We start from the raw sequence: 7,779 nt of genomic DNA, 5'->3' as shown, positions 1-7,779 counted from the left end.
GTGAGGGGAGCGCGGGCTTCTCTGGGCCGTGACGGCGCCAGGGAGCTTCCCTTAGGGCGCTTGCAGGCCTCCTGTTACTGCGGGGAAGTCGCTTGCTGTAAGCCACTTGGTTAAATATTTCTGTTAAACGTTATGATTGTTTAGCAGGTAGGTGCTACGTGTTGTCATTATAAATCTAATTAAAAGACCGGGACGTTTTGTCTTAAAAAAAAACCCAAACAAACTCATACTTAAATGTAAAGACTTGTTTCCTTCATAGTGAGGATAACATCTCCATGAAAGTCACGCTTTCAGTGTTTTTTTAAAACTAAAAACAGTGGGGATTTTTTAAACTAAAAATTATTTAGTGTTACTTGGTGCTGTGATGTATTCTTTGTAATAGTTTTGCAAAATAGTTCCTTTCCTGGCAGATTTTGCTGTTGAAAGTACCTTTATTGTGTGGAAAAAAAAAAAAGTTACATTCAACTTTTTGTGTTGATATGTGTTTTTTAAAAATGTAATATTCCATTTCTCTTTCTTTCAACATGCAGGTTAATAACTGTGGTCTTCAACTGGTTATCCAGACTTCATCAATAACAGATAAAAACAAACCAGTAATTATTACCTTTCCTTTAATAATTATATTAATTAATGCTGTTGTATGGTACACCCAAATTTGTATGCTTTCAGATAGGAGTTGCCTTTTCAGTAGTAAAATGTTGACTTTTAATATAATATCTGATGTATCTGGTAGTCTTTTGGTAATTTATCTCATCCTATGTACTATAGCCTGCCATAAACTTGCTCTGTGTGTGTATATATGTCTTCTTATGCTTCCATCTGTACCTCTCTTCCTCCCATAATTGGAGTACTCCTTATAGTGTGGGGTGGTTTTTTTCTTTATTTAGTCATCTGCAGATGAATGTGCTGATAACGTTCATATTTTCGTTTTGGTTTCCAGCAGTGAAACTTTTCCATTGTAGTATCTTAATAGAATGAATACTCTCTTTATTGGAGCGATTATTTAATTTTTTTAAAGCATTTGCAGTTTCCTGAGAACTGTAGTTAGTTGTTACTAAAGTTGTGTTTGTCTGTGTAAAGACATTGTTTGCATTTGAAAACTTTAACGTTTGTCTTAAATATTGTGTTACAGTTTGAATTCAAGATAAATAAAGAACAGTCATCTTTCCACAATAGACTTCTGCAGCATGATCTTGAAAAAAACTATTCAGGAAGACAAGGTGATACTCGATAGGATTTGGTTTGTTTTTCTTTTGTATGCCTTTTTATTAACTGAACAGCAAAGAAGGACTGTAATATGATTAGAATATGTGAGAGTGACAGCTTTTCCTAATTGACTACAGTAATTCAGTATAATTACTGCTGCAACACGTCTTGAACCTGCTATCCTTCTACTGCCTAGTGCAGATGGCTTTTCTTAATCACTTTTTGTCCCTCGTTCTGTCTGTGGAAGAGCATCCTTTCCTCTACCTGCAAAGCCACAATCTATCAATTGCCCTACTTTACATTCCCTCAGAAGCCATACAATCCTCTACTGTAACATTTTACTGGAGGTTTAACATTTTAATGTATGTAGACAAGATAAGTTTCTAAATCAGAACCCTGATGCGAAGAGATAGTTTTCCTATTGTGCTTGTGTGCTTTTGGCTTTGAAAAGCAAGATATTTGATGATATCACTGCTCACTGGTGAAGCTTGGAAGAGCCTTGAAACACAACACTTCTTGCCACACTGCTGCTGCTTGCCTGTCGTATGAAAGCAGTGATCGGTTAGGATAGCAGATCAGTTTATTATGGCAATTCTTTATTCATTCTGGTAAAAAAAAAAAAAAAAGACCAACAGCTGTTCAGAATGCTGATACTATTCAACTTATTATGGAGTAAATTTAATTCTGCAGTTTGGCTTTGTTCCCCACACAGGAGACCAAAGAATATTAAGTCCTTTGGTGCGTAATAAGCAGATATATCTTCCAGTACCATCCAGTCTGACTGAACTTTCTGGTTTGGAGTTGAAGCAGAATGCTGGTTCTTTATCAGGATTTGGTGAGACTTCTATTCACACACCTACAAAATCCAGATTCCGGCAAAGCAGCCACAGCATTAGTTCACATGTTTCAGGTAACAGTGAAAACTTCTCTAGCTAGTATTTTTTTTTTTTTTTTTCCTTTTTAACTGGGTGTCTTATTGAGAAGTTATGACCTGTAAGATGTGCCACTTCTGGCTGTCAGAATGTATGACTGAATAGCAAATGAGGCCTACTGTTCCCTTTGGGTATTCAGAGAGGTTACTAGATCATTGTCAGGAAACTACTAGAAATATTTTCCAAAATACAATATAGGCATTTAAATACAGGCTTTTTATAAACCTTTCTTTAACAAAAGGGCAATAATAGGCATCTTTGACACGTGTCTCTAGGAGGATGATGTTAGAAGAAAAAAGTCAGTGTACTGCCATCATGTCATCTTTCAGACTGATATTTAAGTCTCTCGTCTTATGTTTATTGGCTTAAAAACCTGAGACAACTAATTTAAGACTTTTGCAATGATGTTAATTAATTATTTTCGGCCTCAATGCTTTTTTTTTTCCCCACAGTTTTTTTGACTTTGAAGGATACATAAATAATATTGGTTGTTATACTGGTTTGTTAGAGTAGCTGGTGATGAAATGTTAGAGTGTAGCACTGAAAGGTTCTAAATGGAACAACAGATTGTTTTACTTAAATAGATATCTCTTCTAATTGCAATTTTTAGACAACAATGAACTCACTCTCTATAGTAGTAAAGCAATTATCTTTGTGTATTGAAGAATTAATGTTTTTCCCATTAATGTATTTGATTTGTTTGAAGGAAGAGGGAAAAAAAAAAAGAGGGGACAAACACATAGAAGTTGGGCCTGTATTCTTGTGCTAGTATGCACGCACGATGATCTATTTTTGACCAATATTTTTCAGTGGATCATTTTCCAAATAAGCCAAAGCTTGCAGAACATGTTTGTTGATTTATTTTGGAGATATTTTTAGTCATCCTCCCTTTTTCTCCTTATATTAACAAAATGGGTAAAGATGGATAGCTTTGTAAATATTAAAGGGCTGCCTGTTTCTTTCTTGATAATGGAGTGAAATATAATACCAATGATTACTAGGTATTGCATGCACTTACCTTTAAAAGACTTTACATTTGTTTGTGGCTCAGTGGGACTGTTTCAATGTTTTGGTGCTTTGGTTTCTAGTTCTATCAACATCTACTTGATCTGTGTCTTTAAATTCATCTTAAGTTAGATAATACCTTTTTTAAGTTCAGATACTGAAATTGTGAAACAATTATAGAACGTTACCTTAAAACATCATTGGGTAATTCTAATCAAAACAAAAGCATCTACAAGGTATCTGCGTACGACAAATTGTTGATAAAAATCTTTCGGAAATGAAACAAAAACACCTACTTTGGAAAGAGGATGTAGAGGGATGTAGCTGTAAACAAAAAGTGGCAGGAAAGAAAACTGATCACTCAATGTACTGAATGGGAAAAAAGCAAAAAGCACTTTCATGTACTGTGTAATTCTTTACTTTTTAATAACAAAGAAAATCCTGCTTTTATTATCTGTAGTTAATGAAATGATTTTACAGAGAAGTAGTTCATATATTCTCTGTATGATTTTCTGATAGATAACACAAATTTTGGGAGCAGTTCATCAATAACATTTCCCATATTACAACGTACTGCTGAAGAAAAAATACTGAACTCTGATAGACTTACCCTGGAAAGGTGAGAAGGTTATGGAGCACACACACCAGAGCTTGTGATTCTTGTGTCTGATGGTCTAAAGTGATGAGTATTCTGGTAATGCCTGTGGCCAATGCTGTGAGTCGTGGGTTTGGTTTTTGGTTTTTTGTGTATGTATTTTTGAGAGAAGAACTGTGTCCCATAGAGAAATTCTGTATGAGAGTCCTTATGATGAATATATCCATACAGCAGTCATCTAAAGCAGTTAGGGCTTTTCATTGTAAACTAAGGAGCTGGCTTAAGAGTCGAATGCAAGGTCATGGATGTAATCTATAGAAAGAGGCTATTTCTCCATAAGTTCTAACCTGATGCATTAACTGTAGAATGGTTGTTTTTTATTTTTCTTAACCAGGACACAAAAAGAAGTTGTATCTGAAAGACATTTAATTGTGAAATTTTTTTTTTTTTGGGTGGGCCTAAGGTTCATGTAGTCCAAAAAGTTTTGTCAGGTCAGTAGGACTCCTTCTGGAATAATCCTAAAATAAAAATAACAATTTTCAACATAATTTCCTATTTCTTTTCACATTAACACTTACTATTTCATGTATTTATATTTCAAAACTAAACTTCTATGAACCACACAAAAATTGCATAGACATAGAACACTTTGAATTCTGATCTAAACAGTCTGGTTATGTGGTGTCTGATGAAAAAATTTAAAAATTGGCAGGATGCATCTGTTGAAATTTTAATGTGGTCACAACACAAAACTTCCGTGTTGTTTCTTTGTAAGAAACAAATCTCTGATTAAAAAGCCAGGCTTTCAGAGGATTTTGGAAGCACTTCTGCTCTGTTTTCATGCTGATTTTTTTTTTTTTTTATATAGTAAGGACTTACTACCTTATTTACAGAGTTTAATTAGCAAATCTGATGACCTTAATATTACCTTAATCAAGATAGTATGCTTTCCTTGGTTGAATCAGAGTGGATAAGTAGAAGGTGGATTACCAATTTGTTACATGTGGTTTTTGTTTTGTTTCTTTTTCCTTCCAGGCAGAAACTGACAGTGTGCCCAGTTATTGATGGGGAAGATCATCTTCGCCTTTTGAATTTCCAACATAACTTTATAACCCGGATCCAAAATATTTCTAATCTGCAGCATCTTGTTTTCTTAGATTTATATGATAATCAGATAGAGGAAATAAGTGGAGTTTCAACTCTGAGATCCCTAAGAGTCCTTTTGTTGGGAAAGAACAGGTAAAAATAATGAAACTAACTTAAAGCATGCTGTTTCTTTATGGTGTAACAACTGCAATCTGTCATAGTTTCTGTTACTTACAGAGTTTCCAGATTGATATGTTGACTGTGAGACCAGTGAGCTCGTCCTTAACACTGGCTAAGTGTTAGGTATCCCACTGAGGAACCACACAGTTTTTGCTTGTAATGTTCTTCAGAAACTTCCTTTCTTATGTAAATTTTAGCAGCAGTTCTGAAGTATTTTAAGTGCTTCTATCTAATCTGTTCTGATCAACTATTAAGTATGTATTCTTAGATTTGTGTGACAGGTGGAATCTCTGTTCACATCACAAAGTATTCATTGATTCTTTGTAACCTATAAAAAGTATTTCTGGCTGATGTCTTTAGCTGGGAAAGAAGTCAGAGACATGAATCATGGATTTTTATTGCTTATTTATTGAGTCTGTTCTGTTGGGAGATACAACTTGCTAGTTGTTTTACTTTCTAATAATACAGTTCAAATCCTGTAACCTTTAATTCTAATAATTTAATAGAAGTATCTGTGGAAGTGCTCGCACATCTAAGGGTTGTGCTGCGATTTTGTTCCGTTTCCTTGTTTTCTTTATAGTCAATAAAGGAAAAACTGGTAAACAAACTTCAGTTATGTGCAGATTACAAAGAATATATCTCCTAATTCAGCCTGTATTCAAAACTGACAGCTTTCAATAGTGCAGTATGTTACTAGAGCTTATAGCTTTTATATTAAAAATCTCACCTGTAGAAATTAATTTTGATGATAGCAAAATACTGGGACATGGGAACAATAATTTTTAAGGTGTTTTAAGGACTTATTTTCTGAATCATAACTACATTGAGTGCTGTATAGTTTGTTTACGTAGAAGTATGGTTTGGAGGTAGTTAGGACAAGACATACTCATAAATGATTACAAGTCAGACGCACTTGCTAGCAACTTCTTTTCAGCTTGATCTACATGTGATCTTTGATTATTCTTGAAGCAAATGCATAATACACATGATGTTTAATAACATCAGCCAGTAGATGATGCTGTTGAGTATATAATAACCTAGGTTTGGAATCTGAGAAAATAGGACAGGACAGAAAAGGTTTAAGACAGTGATGTTGTACAAGGAAAGAAGAAATACTGCCAAATCTAGAAATCTATGTTGTCTAGAAAGGGCCAGTGGCTTGCCTTTTTTTTTCTGTTTTTATTTTATTCTGTGTTCGTCTAACAAACTCTAGAAATCTTGTGTCTCTATAGTCTTTGTTTAAACTGGTTTGGAATTAGCTATTTACCAGTAATAATGTTTTTTATTATTTAGGTGTCTGGGTAGGTTGGTTGTTGACTTTATTTTCTCATGGTGCAAGTATTCCTTCCCTTTTCACCTTCCTAGAGAAGCCAGGTATTGCCTTATTATAAAGCTGCTATTGCATTATTGACAGTCAGAAAGGAAGGTGGTAGTCTAAGGCATACTTGCTCATTTATTCATTTGTTTTTTACATGGTTCAGAACTTTGTTGTTCTGTTACTCTTGGTAGGCAGGAACAAATGGCTATGTTTTGTATTAGCTGGAAAATGAAAGATACATTTTAACTAATGTGAAAAATAATTTATGTCATAATTGAAATCGTGCAGAATAAAGAAGATCTCAAATCTGGAGAACCTAAAAAATCTTGATGTTTTAGATCTTCATGGAAATCAGGTACAGTACAATATTATTCACGTTTCTTGTGTAGACATCATGCGTTTCCTGTGTCTTTTACCAAGCTATTGCTTTTTAGAAGGGAACTGGTAGCAAATTTGGTCGCAGAAATCAGTAAATTAATAAAAGGTGGTATGATGTTATTTTGAATCTTGGTATCAAGTCTCTTGTACTTTCAGCATTGTACTTCTGGAGTGTTAAAGTGATTAAAATGCTGAGTCAGCGGAGTATAATAGCACTCACATCTACAGAATAGTAATCTAGCATAAGTAGTTGTGGTGTAGTTAAAGTAACACAGTCTTAGAAGTCATAGAAGAATTTAAGATCCCATTCATTGTTGTGTTGTTTCTACTGTTGGTGATCTTACAAAACAAGATCCCTTACATATCTGTAGAAGACTTAAGTTTGTAGAGGAAAAAGCAGAATGGGTCCAAGCTCTTGATTAATTCATGCTTTTGGATAGACTTAAGTCCCTTAATGTCTATTCAATTTCCCTGGTTTGAGACTAAGCAGTCATTTGTGTTTCAAGTGGTGCATAAAGTTTTAGCTATAGTACATAGAAGAGGAAGATTCTTCTTTAATGGGTATGTCAGAAGCAGCATGGAGCATTAAGGGCAAGCTGGATTTAGTATTCTTTTGTAAAATAAATTTAAAACATGTGTGATACAAAATGTTCCATAATTGAGCTGTTTAAAACAACATACAGTTAATGTGACTATATAAGACCAATATGTGAATTGTCTGGATTCCTGTTCTGACAGTTCTGATATCTTACTGATTTGTCTGTGTATGTTCTTTATTACACAGTTGCTTGATGGTGGGGAATGATAATGGTTTTTTTAGGAAAAAAAAGAAGGCCAATCTAGCACTGTAATGAATTACTGTTATATATGATGTGGTAAGTTTGTGGCTTCTTTGAATAACATCAGTCCAATAGTATGCATGTTTTACAGTGGCAGACGCAGTATAGGACCAGGTAATGACATTGTCACTCTAAGACTCCAAAGGCAATGTTTGGAGATGGCTAAGTGTTTGTGTAGTTATAATCCTTTTCTTATTGCTGCTGTAAGTTTGGGGGTGTTTTCATGTTTTGGATTAAAAA

General features: G+C 34.3%; 1 long non-coding RNA gene across 1 annotated transcript; it reads left to right on the top strand.

Moving 5' to 3' along the window:
- The first annotated feature begins 1,922 nt into the window (after positions 1–1,922).
- Positions 1,923–6,690, top strand: LOC104161570. Its single transcript, XR_696450.1, has 4 exons — positions 1,923–2,116; positions 3,663–3,762; positions 4,774–4,977; positions 6,611–6,690. It is a non-coding gene; the product is annotated as an uncharacterized LOC104161570 (long non-coding RNA).
- The last annotated feature ends 1,089 nt before the right edge of the window (positions 6,691–7,779 follow it).

The sequence above is a fragment of the Cariama cristata genome, unplaced genomic scaffold (assembly GCF_000690535.1).
Source record: "Cariama cristata isolate BGI_N322 unplaced genomic scaffold, ASM69053v1 scaffold22165, whole genome shotgun sequence".
Lineage (NCBI taxonomy): Eukaryota > Metazoa > Chordata > Aves > Cariamiformes > Cariamidae > Cariama > Cariama cristata.
The sequence above is the reverse complement of the archived record's forward strand: the minus strand, read 5'-3'. Positions and strand labels throughout refer to the sequence as shown.